At 40.1% G+C, this 14,374-nt stretch overlaps 1 pseudogene; it reads left to right on the top strand.

Annotated features, from left to right (window-relative positions):
• The first annotated feature begins 8,330 nt into the window (after positions 1-8,330).
• LOC103606087 lies at positions 8,331-11,983 on the top strand (annotated as a pseudogene).
• The last annotated feature ends 2,391 nt before the right edge of the window (positions 11,984-14,374 follow it).

The raw sequence follows: 14,374 nt of genomic DNA, 5'->3' as shown, positions 1-14,374 counted from the left end.
ACAAAAAAAAAAAAAAAAAACACCACTTATCAAATAGAGCAGTTTATAATAAAACTGTGCTGGGTCACAAGAAAGAGAAAGCTTGAGAGCAGACAGGCAGAGTGAAAAAACAAGGAAGATACAGATTTGGCCCCTGCCCTGTATAACCTGAACAATTTCACCAGTTCTGAGTAACACCATAAAAAAAGGGAATCACAGAATTTTTTGTGTTATTTACCTCTAAAAAGATCAACCAAAGTCTGTTCTGGGCCATCAGCCACACAAATATATCATGAAAAGATACAAACCACGGCCTTCCTACATGCAAATGATGAATGTGGTGGTTCTGTCTTCTTCTTGCCACTAGGACACAATGGGGTCAGGCTGATACTACTGAGGCAAATATAACCTTATTGCACAAGCAGAAAAACGAAGCTCATTTTCTGGTGCAACCCTTCATTCTGCTGTTTCTGACAAAAACAAAAGTTTCCAGTGACCCACCCCCAGTGGAGACCCCACCAATGAGATGAGAAGAACGTTCCACCTTAGCACAGAGAGAGAGCTGTTCTCACACCCACTCTGGCAAAGAAGGGAAGTTTTGCTCTGCACCAGGCTTTCGGGACTCTAGGAACAAAAATCTTTTTTAAAGGAATAAGCCCTTCATAGGAGACTTGTGGAGATACCATCATCCTTCCTTGCTCTCCTACCAACCAAACCTCCTATCTTGTAAACAAGAAATAAGCTCCCCCTAGAAAGCTTTCATCACTGCACATGTGCCCGCCGTCTAGGAGTTTAAGAAGCATTCCATATACTGCCGCTATGGGAAGTTTCACTTAAGTAGTTGGCTTTGGGGCCGAGCCCGCGGCGCACTCGGGAGAGTGCGGCGCTGGGAGCCGCAGCAGCGCTCCCACCACAGGTTCGGATCCTATATAGGGATGACCGCCGGTGCACTCACTGGCTGTGCGTGGTGCAGCTGGTCTCAAAAGGGACAAAAAATAAAATAAAATAAATAAATAAATAAATTTTAAGAAGTAGTTGGCTTCGGTTTTGACTTGTGATTTCAATGTCACAAACTATTTCACCTTCCAGGGAAGGCAAAAGATCTCTTAGGACCCTTTTATTCATCTCCAATAATAAACTAACATTAACATTTATTGCTAAAAACAAAATTATTTATAAAGAATGTAAACACTCAATGGAGCATTTGCTCATTAAGTTTATAAACATGGAAAACTTGAACTTTCAGATGCTTATAATTTGTTAATGCTTATAATTTGTTATGTGAACTTGGAACAGAAGAGGCCTCCAAAGTGCAAGATATGCATTTGGAGGGAAATTCTACAGCTAACTTTTAACTCATGTTTTTGAGCACGCTGTGCAACCATGCCTATATCTTTAGAGAAATGTGTGTGTGTATGTGTGTGTGGGTGTGCAAAATTCTTTAGAGCTACAAAACGAAGTCTTACAGCTAGCTGCTGATGGACAGATTGAGATTAAAATCGATGTTCCAAAATTGGGTAAAAATATAAAATTTTAAAAAGAACAGACACAACAATTATTTTTATGAGGCTCATTTTGACAAATCATAGCTTTGATAAGCAATTGTCATACTAGGCGTGAATTCAGACGTCACTTTAAACTTTTTTTTTCTCCATCATCATTTCTGATTTTAAAGAATAAAATAATTCATTAACTCAAAAAAACCAAAAAAGGGTTAGGTTCTTTCCTGACTCTTATAAAGGCTTTCATCCACATAAGATTTAATGAAGTATAATATTGATATGGATACGGCAGAGAGCAGAAAGTTAAAGCAAAAGGACAGGCAATTAGGCTATATGTTTATTTTGATAATCTTTATCTGGCTCTGTGTGTGTGTGTGTGTGTGTGTGTATACACATTTTGGGCATGCCACAACCTACAAGGCACATACCTCTCTAGTAATATCACCTCCACTACTTGTTACCATAAAGCTCACAGACTTCTCGTCCTTTGTGTTAAAACATTGGTGACACCTCTATAATGCACACATTATTGGGCAGATAACACATTAGCACCCTTCCCTGATTTAGTGCTACAGCTGGTAAATCACCTAGCGAGGGGAGTCCAGAACTGGGCAGCAATGAGAACTCTGCCTGCAGGGGCACAGGGCTTGGAGGACTCCCGGGAACCCTGCACTCAGCATGGTGGCAAGGTCCACTTCACTGACCTTGGTGAATCCAGAAAAGAGGGACTTCTCTGACTGAAGTGACCAAACCCCCATGCGCACTCTCTGCCAGATGACCCACACACCATCCCCTTCACGATGGTATCAGGTATCCACCTAGAACCTCTCTGTGCTGTCTTCTAAGCAACTGATTCATAGCACCTGGAATTTAAGACACCACACACCCCAATCTTCCCATAAAATACCTCCTTCCGTCTTGTGTTCTGTCTGTTACCCATACCTTGCACACCAGGCAGGGAGACTTTTCTGTGATTTCCAAAATCTAGTATAAAACTCCCTTTCTTATTTTCGGGACTAACAGGAGCTAGCACAGTCTGCCTTTTCCACCAGGCACCTGGCATGAAGAGGTTACTGGCATTGAAGGAAAGCTATAAGGACATACACGATCACATAATTAGGACAAACTCACAGTTGCTAATCTGTGGGCTTTCAAATATATTAGATACAAAAATCATAAATTTGAGTGGTATTATATGTACCAGTATAATGTTGAGATCATTGATAAAGCCTTTTCCTACTAAAACTGTTCCCAGAAGACTTAAATTATAATTTCCTGGGGAAATTATCACTATCATCATTATCATTATCATTAAAATTATCACTGTCACTATTGCTACCAATATTGAGTTTGGTGGTTCCTGGATATTAAGAAATCTAGCTAAACCCAATTTTCATTGCTAAAAATACTATAAAATAAAAATAAAATTTGATTACCTTAATTCATTTTAAAAAATACATCTACTTAGGCAGGAAGATTAGGAAGAGAGTAGTCTTACCTCAAAACTTTTACTCGCATACTTTAAAGGGTCACTAAGGAAAGGGAGGGAGTAGAGGAACGTAGAATGGGAGGGACATCCTCAAGTCACCAAAGAAAAATTTCTGCTTGAAAACTATCTCTCCATGCCTCTCTTAGCAGCCACTCTTCACACCTTTCCTCTCTCCAGGAAATGGGATCCAGGAGAAAAAAGAGCCCTGTGGTTCCCTTGCTACTGTCTCCTTGAAGGAGCTCACGGTGGCATCCGCATGTAAAAAAGGAAGAGTCTCTGGAGATCCAGGCCAGCATGCATTCAACAACCACGTATTAAAAACTTATGTGCTCTGTAGTAAGCAAAAGCTAGATATTCTCAAAGATGCTATGACAGCCCTAACTATGAAGGTTAGTTCACAGCCCTGTAGACAATTACAAGGCAATTAACAGCAGCAGCAACAACAATCCTGAAGGGCAGTATTTGCAGATGGTAGCATAAGCACTTGGGAAGCAGCACCCAAGGCCTCCAGCAGACCATCAGGGAAGTCTCAGAGAGAAGGGCAATCCTTAAGACTTGAAGGATAAAGTGGTGTTTCCCATGTTGTCAAGACGGGAGGGTAGAGTGGTGGTAAGAGGCGGTGACCTTGAGGTAGAGTGAATGTATGAGCAAAGCCTAGGAGACCTGACAAATATGTCATGCTCTAAATAGGTCTGAGGAGGGAGTGTTAGGACTTGAGACTGCTTAAGTAGACAAGGGCTGGATAATGAAGGGCCTTGCTAAGACCTTGTAAAACACTGATGTCAGCAGAAATGTGAAACAACCAGATTTCTGTGTTAGTGGCATCATTGCTGGGAATCAGGCTAGAAGTGAGGAGATCGGTAAGAAAGTTTACAGTGGTAGTCCAGTGACCAGATAAGAGATGGAGAGGGTGTAAATTAAGACACTGTACCAAATAAGAAGAAGATACAAAAGATTTCATTTGGGTGGGAAAATAATGAGAGTCTGATGACTATTTACATGCAGATGTTTAGGTAAGTTAGAGAAATCCAGGCTAATTCAGAGGTATTTGGCATGAAGAACAATTGGGTAAAAGGTAAAACTATCACCCAAACATGTCATCATTGAGACATTAGTAGAGATATAAAGTAGACAAATGAATAGACAGGGCTGAAGCACAGGACAGAGTTGTTGACCAGAGACCAGATGTGAGATATCAAACATGCAGGCAGAAGAAAAAGTCATCAAAAGTGATTATTCAGGACAGCATGCAATGAGGCGGTCTGTAGCCTTTTTGAGTCATGGACGCCTAAAACTCTGATAAAAGTTATAAGCCTAACCCCTCAAAAATGCTCATTTGCATATAAAGACAAAGTGCCACATTTCCCAAGAGTTATAGATCCTCTGAAGCTCATCTATGAACTCACAGGTTAAGAGCACCTAGAATAAAGCAAGTAGAGAAGAGGGCTTAGTAAGGGGACAGTTAAGAAATAGCACACAGAAGAAACTAAAGAGCTACCCAGAAGAATTAGAGCCTCTCCAGTCATTGTAGTCCACTCTTTCTAGAAATGTATGTGAAACTCACAGGTTAAGAACACCTAGAATAAAGCAAGTAGAGAAGAGGGCTTAGTAAGGGGACAGGTAAGAAATAGGGCACAGAAGAAACTAAAGAGCTACGCAGAAGAATTAGAGCCTCTCCAGTCATTGTAGGCCACTCTTTCTAGAAATGTATGTGCAATAGGGGCAGTATGGATAGAAAAGACTGGGTTTCAAAGTAGAGTTTTGGTCTGTTGATTTTTAACATTTTTCTTACAGAAAATTTCAAACATATCCAAAGTAGAGAGAACAGTACGATGTAACTCTTGTACCTATGTCTGACCTTCAACAATTATCAACTCATATCATTTCATCCCTGAATATCAGTATCTATCTCTAAAAAGGATCACTAAACAAATAACCACAGCACCATTATCATATCTTAAAATATTAACAATAAGTCCTTAAAATAATCAAATATCCAGTTAGTGTTCAACTTCCTCCAATTGTCTCATATTTTTCTCATTTTGTTTTCAGTTTGTTTAAATCAAGATCCAAATAAGGCCCATATATTGGAACTGGCTGACAGACAGTAACTATTTTCTTCAGGCTCTTTTAATCCATAGGTTTCCCCTGCATGTCTGTCTTTCTTTGTTCCTTGGTCATCTGTCCTGTAAAGTTTGTTTGTTTGGATTTTTTTTTTTTTTTTACTTTTTTTAAATTTTGCTGATTGCATCCTTGAAGTATCATTTAACATGTTCACCTGATTCTTCTGTACTCTGTAGATTCAGATTTGGGTTCAACATTTTGGCAAGAATAGTTGACAGGGAGTGTTGAGTTCCATCAGGAGACACAACAGTAGGATTTTTTAAAAGATGGGGCTGACAAATCATACTTACCTGCTATGGGAAAAAAGCCAGTGAAAAGGCAAGGTTGAAAAATAGGAAAAAGCACGCAATAAAAGACAGTGAAGACAGAAAAATATAAAAGGTAATTGTGTACTCTAACCATGAAGCTCTAGGACTTTCAAGCAGCCCTGAGCACAGCGTTTGTAGTAAAAACTGGCACCCATCACAACGATCCTATAGGCATCAAGAAGACTGAAATATTTTATATTTACTTTGATCAAAAGCATGAAGCCTTTCCTGAATTTTAAAAAGTCTATCATTAAAACTGTCAAAATTAGAAATTTCTGTACTTAAAGAGTTAACCTCCCAAAAAATTCACAGAAGAGGGGGTTCTCTACCATAACACCAAATAGGTAATTATTTGGTCTTGTAAACACACAGTCAATGTAACCACCTCCGTCTACCCTGCAAGGGAAATATTTAGCCAATAACATAACATTGATGTAATTATTATGGTGAAATGGTAATAAAGAGAGAGATCCAAGGTTATGTATAACTTTTTAATTAATTTTTGCCATTATCCCTACATGTCAATTTTTTTCCCCTAGGGACCAAAACTTTGATTTTACAAAATGTACCTATAAGAAACACTAACGCCCTCCTAAGGGACACACTCATTCCACCTTCTGGCCCTCTCCAGAAAACCTGTCTTGTTGTCTCTGACTTTTTGACTGTTCCTGCCTCAAAAGAACAAGTTTTATTTCAGCATCTCTAGCTAGGACGTTTTAATGCATCGAATGTTTCTATGTTCTATAATTAGCTTGTTAGAAACAAACTCCAGGTCTAAAATCAAAGCACATTTTAATTGAGGGTGCAGTGATATCAGGTGAAAAGGGCCTAGCTAAATTAATATTGTGCTAAATTAAATTAATTTTAATTACAAAATTTTATATTCTAAAACTTTCGTGTGAAAAAAAGTCTGTTTTTACTGCATTTATAAACACATCTGTGAGGTGATTTTACTAGGATGAACGGACACGTCAAAAGTCAGTGAACACTTCCCAGATGCTACTATAGAGACTAGTGCTAGTCCTCTGTGAAGCGCCAAAAACAAGGGCAACATATTAAGATTCTCATTAAGTTTTACTCATACATCAAGGCCCAACTCAAATGTTACCTCTGCTGGGAGGTCTTTCCGCACCCCCTGAAAGTAGTAATCCACCGTTTTCCCATATTGCATCATGTATAATGTCACCCCACAAATCACCCTGCACATGACCACTGAACAAATAGAACATTCGTCCTAGGTGTCTACACACTGAGGATACAACAGATAAGGAAGAAACCTTCTTTGGAAGAGTCCTGTTTTTAATCTCCCTAGATACAGGACCAAGTCACACCTCTGCACTTAGCATGAACCCCTTGCTCGGCACTTATTATGATGTGTTCACTGAATGCTCAGAAGAAGCTCTTCATTTTGCTCAGGACCACATTGTGAGGCAGACAGGAAGCATTCATGTTATGTTTTGACTTTTACATACAGAAATCAGGTTCAAATGTAATGTGACTTCACCAGTCTCATAGCTAATGAGTAGGCATCCTCGAATCCAGTCCATCTCGAGAACAGATGGGTGAGAGGACCAATGGTCAAAATTATTAGTTACTGTAATAACCATGGGGATAAAAGACAACAGCAGAAAAGATTAAAAATCTTCCTTTGTAGAGACTCTGGTGACTAGAGCCTGAGTCCTCTTTCTACACTCTTCCTTGGGAGGCAGAACTTTCCGTGGACATACAGGTTAAATAACGTGGGATGAAAGGCATTTTAGGAGGCTCTACTCCTCCATAAGCAAGATTTTTTTAATTGAAAGAATTTCCAATTACGAGCTCATTCTAAAAGGCCATGATTTACTTCCATCACTATGGAAAATACTGCCCACGTACAGCCCTAACCGCAGGTGGGCCTTCTCACTTCCCGCCCAGGCAGGCCAGGGGGCTCCAGGTACAGAAGAATCCAGGGCACTTCAGGCTCTGCTTGGACTTCTGTGTCTTAAACCCCCATTTCAGGGACTCCACGACCTTTGCTACCCTTGCCCTACCATCCCTTCTGCAGCTCTACAAAGGAGAGCTGGTTAAAGGAAGTGATGGAATGATAAAGTTCTGGAGACTTCGGTACTATCCTTCCAGGGAAACATGGGGCTTTGAGGAGGAAGGATGTGGACCCCAAAGAAATAAATCACCAACGGCATAATTACTGGGGAAAATAACCTGGAGTGAAGAACTCCCCCAGTGTGCCTTAAATAGCACCAAGCAGATAAAAGATACCTTTTACAAGTATTGTGCTTATAAAGGAAAGTTTGCTTTGAGGTCTCCAGGATCCCACCACAGGGCACAAGTTCATGAAGAATGCTACAGGAGATGAAGTCTCCTTTGGAGAGAGAAGGGGAGAAAGTAACATGGTATTTATAGACTTGCTAGCTGGTGAAATATAAAATCTGACATCCAGTGACGAAGAAAATTTGGATTTTAAAACCAGGTAACTATCCACATCAGAACAGCTATTGCACTCCCAGTTCCAAACCAGTGAAAAGCAGGTTAGGCAAGATCTTACATGACACATAACTATCTCACTCAGAGCTTTTTATTCAGGGCACACAGGAACGGTCTACAGAAATAAAATAAATTTGCACATAAGGAGTAGAAATGTTAAGTCTAGGATTAAGGGATTTTGTACTTAAACCTCAGGGAAGAGCCTGCAAGCGGAGGAACGCCCTTCAGGAAAATGCACAGCAAAATTCTTTACGTAGGTTCTTTTCTCACCTTTGCTTCAAAGTCCAGCATATTACGGCTGTTATTACTGACTTCACACTCTAGTGCTCCATATAAAGTTGGACAGGAAATGCTCATCCTCTCTGCCGGTCTTAACTCCCCTTATCCTGCCCAAGGCCTTGCAGCAACGGGTGTTTCCTGAGATTGGGGCTGCTGGGTGAGAGCGTGATGCGAACACCGACTGCCGTTCCAACCATCCTGCTGCCCCAACCCTGCACGCTAAAGGCAATTAAAGGCACATGAGTGGATTTAAAAAGTGGGTTAGCTACTAACACAGGAGCTTTTCTGGCGTATTCTGGAGAACAATTGAAAGGGTTTTGAAAGGTAAAAATACGTTTAACTAAAATGTATCTGCTGGCGGGAATGTCAAGAGCCTGTTTTCTAACATAGTGTACTTTGTTAATAAGACAGGACACAGCCATAATCAAGTCCTCAGCTTTCTCTTGCTGATGTGAATCAACCTCAATTTTCCATAAAAGGTGATAGCTGATGTTTATTATTTCATTTATAGAAAAAAATTTTCCACAGGGCTTTCTAGTTTGCAAAGTGCTTTTCAGTGTTTTATAATAGTTCTTTTTTTGTACACAGCAGCAGAGTGTATTCGGTGCTTACTCTGCCTACACCGTTCTAGCTGCTTAACATTTAATTCATAAAACAATCCAATTGGTGGGTAATATTTTTTATTCATATAAACAGTCGAGGAAACATCATTCCATTTTACAGATCAGAAACAGAGATTTAAAGAGCTTAAGTAATTTGCTAAAGGCCGTAGAGCTGGTGGGTTATTGAGCTGTGATTTTAAGTGGTCTGGAAGCTTGTACTTTGAATGACTAATCATGTTATCCTGGGGGTCGGGGGAGAAAAAGAAAGAAGAGGAAAAGAAAAAGCCCTAGTTACATGAAACAAGTTCTCCCAAGGACACAGCATAGTTTTTGTTTTTCTTTGATTTTTGTAATTTTAGCAAGAATATTATATCCTAATGGAAGTCACACTTTAATATATGCAAAATCAAGTAGTTCAATACCAAAGGTATAGGTCATTAGGCTTAACACTGTCAACCAGATAAGGAAATGGAAACTCAGAGAGGCAAATGACTTAACTAAGATTATATTGCTACTAGAACCAGAACTTGTACTAAGCCTATCTGACCCTTAAAATCCTTCCCAACTCAGATTTTATGATTATGATAATTGTTACTAACAATTCCCATTTTATTAAATGTTTATTATGTATAAGGCTCTAAGCAATTTATCCACTGTCATATGAGGTATTATTATTCCCATTTTATAGATGAATACGCTGAGGTTGAGGGTTGATTAGCTTGCAAGGTCATCCAAGAGTAGGGGAAAAATCGAGTTCTATTTGATCTGAAAATCCATGGTACATTTCACTATTGGGCTGTTCCATTCACTGATCACAACATAACTAAATGGAGTCCAAGAGTCTGGCTGTGACATTCACTGATATCTCTCATAATATTACCAGTGAATACCAAGCCCTGTAAACATCAATACCTGCTGAACATGAACCACTACAAAATGTGCCTACACATTTCTTTTATTATTGTTGAATTTTTTGACATGCTTCTAAACCAGATCAAAAATTTTAAGATTGCCTTGAGTTTACAGCTGCTTTAAATACACTAATAAATTTCCAATTAGCTCAGAAATGTATATTTTCTACACATATTAGTAAGCAGTATAAACACAGTGATTAAGATTCTTAGTTCTGCCTATTCATCTATAAAATGGGGATACAACCTATTTCATAGGATTGTTCTGTGAGATTTAAGAGAAGTCATGTATGTGCTTAGCTGCACATAATCACACACTATAATAATCAAACAACATTGCTGTTGCTCTCCTATTTTGGAATTGGGTCTAAAAGCAAAAACATTCTTTTAAGGTTAAGCAAAAATAAAAGAACTAACAAACGAGTGAATGAATGTGAATTTGAACTAGTGAATGAATTTGTGTTATAAACCTGGAATCAGGCATCTGATTTGGGGGCAGATTTGATATTTGATTTCTAGAGAAACCAGATGTTTCCCCCTTTTCTTGTATTTTTTTCTTTTAACAGGACATAAAAAAATTAGAATATCTTTTAGTGTAGGAAAGGTTTAAGAAAAGAGCTGTAAAAATTAATTAATGGAGAAAGAGAAGTATAGATACAGCATAGTTAAACAAGGACTAGGAGAAACATGGTAACTAAAAATAACTCAATCACAAAAACCAAGAGGAAGCTGTACTGAGGTAAAAATGCCTATGTATCCCGGGAATGGAAAATTCCACTAACCAAAGAGGAAGCTTTCCTCTATCAGAAGACTTGGAATTTTAAGAAGGTACTTTTCCCCTGATGCCTGTACAAAGGGAGTAGGTGGAATTTCAGTTTACTAGGGATGCTGCGCCAAACAAAAAATATAAAATAGGACCCTTCAGTTTGAAATGTGGGGAGAATATCCCCTATATTTGATGTATCGCCAGCATCAACATTCAAAAAGAAACACAACCTATCTCAGACTTGATGTTCGTGGAAAATGTAGAATCTGGCTGGCCCCTCCTCTAGGACCATTTAACTGGAAAAGGTAAACCAGGTTTTCTATTAATTTTTAACATGAATGCTGAATACATAACACATAACTTTTTTTTTTCCTTTTTGTCTTTTTTCGTGACCGGCAACGAATGGCAACCCTCAGTGTCGCGCCCGTACCGGACCGGAGTCGCCTGCCGCTTCCTGGGCCATGCAGCCGCACTACCAGCTGCCCACGGCCTTCTGCGCCAAGTGGGAGCCTGCGGAGGGGTCCAGGAGTCGAGCGCCGCCTGGCGGCCGCTGCACTTCTGCTTTCTGTGCGAATACAACGCGCTGCCAGGTATCGGCCACGCCTGCGGCCACAACCTCATTGCCGAGGCCGGGGCGGCGGCCGCGCTGGGCGTAAAGGGGGCCCTGGAGAGCCTCCCCGGGCCGCTTCCGCCTGTGAAGGTAATTGTCCTGGGAACCCCTGCAGAAGAAGATGGTGGTGGCAAAATTGACTTAATTGAAGCAGGGGCTTTTAAAAATCTTGATGTTGTTTTTATGGCCCATCCATCTCAAGAAAATGCTGCTTATCTACCAGATGTCGCTGAACATGATATGACTGTGAAATACTATGGAAAAGCATCTCATGCTGCTGCTTATCCCTGGAAAGGAGTAAATGCATTAGATGCTGCTGTTCTTGCCTACAACAATCTGTGTTAAGACAGCAAATGAAACCACACTGGAGAGCTCATGGTATAATAAAAAATGGTGGTGTAAAACCCAATATCATTCCCTGTTATTCTGAATTAATCTATTACTTCCGTGCACCCTCAATGAAAGAACTTCAAGTTTTGACTAAAAAGGCAGAAGATTGCTTCAGAGCTGCAGCTATGTCTACAGGGTGCACAGTAGAAATTAAAGCTGGAGCACATGATTATTACAATGTTCTTCCCAATAAGAGTCTTTGGAAAGCTTATATGGAAAATGGAAAACAGCTGGGAATAGAATTTATTTCAGAAGATACAATGTTGAATAGCCCTTCAGGATCTACTGATGTTGGAAATGTTACTTTTGTGGTTCCTGGACTTCATCCGTATTTTTACATTGGATCCAATGCCTTGAATCATACTGAACAATACACTGAGGCTGTGTGATCACAAGAAGCTCAGTTCTACACTTTGCTTACAGCCAAAGCTCTGGCAATGACTGCATTGGATGTTATTTTTAAACCAGACTTGCTGGAAAGAATCAGAGAGGACTCTAAATTGAAACTTCAAGAAGAACAGTTTTTAAATACAATAGAATAAAAGGAAGATTTAAGAGCTACTTATGAATTATCAAGAAGACATGATTTTTTTTCTTTAATCTTTTTTAATGAAGAGGGGCATACTTGTTTTTCAGTCTTAAAGGAGTTAAATTCCTCTTGCCTGTTAAGTGAGGGCAGGATGTGGAGAAAACATATTACCTCATATCCAAAATGAAAATTTTTGAAAATCTATACTTGGTGGAATTGTGATATTTCAGGAGCTGTATGTGATGCCATTTCTTAAGCTGGACAATATGTGGTTTATCAGTGATAATATTTTATAAATTTATATGTTGTATGAGTGTATAGTAAAAGGTCCAAGAGATTTCAAACCTTATATTCAGAATTGACACCCATGAAAGTTTTGTGGTATAGCGTAGTAAATTTATTCTCTAAAGTAGTTTTAAAATTCAAGTTCTAAATTTAGGCAAAGTTTGTTTGGAATATCTGACTATATCTGTTTTGGTTTAGAGAACCTCTTCATTTATAATAAAAGTAGACTTTTAATCAGATTAAAAAAAAAAACAAACTTACTATCTACTATATTGGAATATGCTTGTTCTACTTGTTAGTAAACAGCTTTAGGAGAAGCTTTTAGAATCATGAGATTTCTTCAGGACTTCCGGGGCCACACATAGTTAGGAACTGAGCTAAGTTCTATATTACATTCATCAGGAATAACAGCCCGTTTTTCAGAGCTCCTAGAAATGTGAACTCTTTAGCTCTCCTCTTTCTTTTCACTGGGAAAAGCCCACAAAATGGTGTTAGGGCTGCAGGTGATGCGTAAGTTCCTTCTGGATCCCACCCAGCAAACACACAAACAACCTGACACCTCCATGCCACCTGCCCAGCTTGACCCGATAGCTTCTCACTGTCTTTACACTTAGAGTGTGGCACCAGGGGAAAAAAAGGTTCTCAGGGAAGACAGGAACCAAGCATACACACAGAGTTAAAATAGGAAGAAAAACAAGAGTCAAGGGAAGGTCTGAGTAGAGCTTCTTATCAGAGGAAGATTTCCTTATTGATTGCTGTTTGTTTGCTTTACTGAAACAAGAGCCTTGATTTTGTGTTTCAGGTCAATTTTCTGAGTTCATTTTGGCGTAAGCATGATCCGAATACCAAATCTCTTTTCTGCTTGCAGGATGATTTTGTTTCTTGAAATGAATAGTTGTTGAAATGCAGTGGGGAGAGAGACATTGATTCTTTCCATGGTAAGATTTTGTAACCCTGTAACTTGAACAAAAAATTCAAGAGATTTCATCACCCTGCCCCACAGGCTCTTTCACCTAGTCTCCTCTGTCCACAATGGCCAGAAAAGGCTCCAGTTGTCAGATACCCCAAGGCTGCCTTTTTCCTACCCTTCAGGTCTCAATGCAAAGCCATGTCCTCAGAAAGACCTCCAAAAGTACTTCTCCCCAAAACCAGTTACTCAGTCTCACTGTCTTAGTTTATTGACTTTATAGAAATTATCACTACCTGATATAATCGTGTGCAATTACTTCTTTACTTGGTTATAGCTGCGGCCCTCTCTTAGACAAGCTGTTCCCGGAGCCCAGGGACTTCTGCCATGTTCACGGCTGCATTCCCAGCACAGAGAACAATGCCTGCCACTGGTTCAGGAGATGTCTATGGAGAATGAATAAGGGAGAGCTGGAAAGGCAAGAGAATGGGAGAAGTCCTATGAAGGGGACGGGGGAGCAAAAGCATATTACCTTTATGTGTGCTAACAGCTAGCTAGTTCAGTGGGGAATGAAGCTGTAAGGTACAGTTCGGTTGGGCAGAACGGGGTTCTAACGCCACTCTGCCCCAGACCTAGAAACGTGATGACTCCTCTTTGCCCTGAACATTTCAAATGAGCTCTTGGCTTTTCCACATGCCTTTTCCCACTTGCTCTGCATGTGCACATTCCCACTCTCCATGCCGTCCACTCCCAAATCTTCACCTCCTGCTCTTGACCGGGATCATAACTCACTTCATACTGTCTTCTCAACAAGAATGCCACCGACTTAGCTGCATCTCCTCCATACGTCGGTTACAATGCAGCAAGTTCCCTTCTGTGAAGGCCAGCCCCCGCCCCTGCTCACCTGCCTAGGCCCTCCCTTCTGCGACCTCCCCTGCTCCGCATCACCATCGTCTCACCTGCGTTGGGTCATTCTCACCCTCACATCCTGTTCCCTTCCCCTCACACTCCTGTTGGACTTTGGTCACCACCATGCTGCTCTCCTCCCCATTTCCTCCGTCCTGACCATGCAGAGAGGCAACCAGTCCTCCTTGGTCCCATGTTGCTCCACCTCTATGCAGCATTAGTTTACAAGTGCATTCCTCCTTCCGTTTAATTTTGGAAAAACATTTTTCAGATTTCAGATTTTGTTCTTCCCAATGCAGAAGATTA

The sequence above is a fragment of the Galeopterus variegatus genome, unplaced genomic scaffold, assembly GCF_000696425.1.
Source record: "Galeopterus variegatus unplaced genomic scaffold, G_variegatus-3.0.2 Scaffold6278, whole genome shotgun sequence".
Classification (NCBI taxonomy): domain Eukaryota; kingdom Metazoa; phylum Chordata; class Mammalia; order Dermoptera; family Cynocephalidae; genus Galeopterus; species Galeopterus variegatus.
The sequence above is the reverse complement of the archived record's forward strand: the minus strand, read 5'-3'. Positions and strand labels throughout refer to the sequence as shown.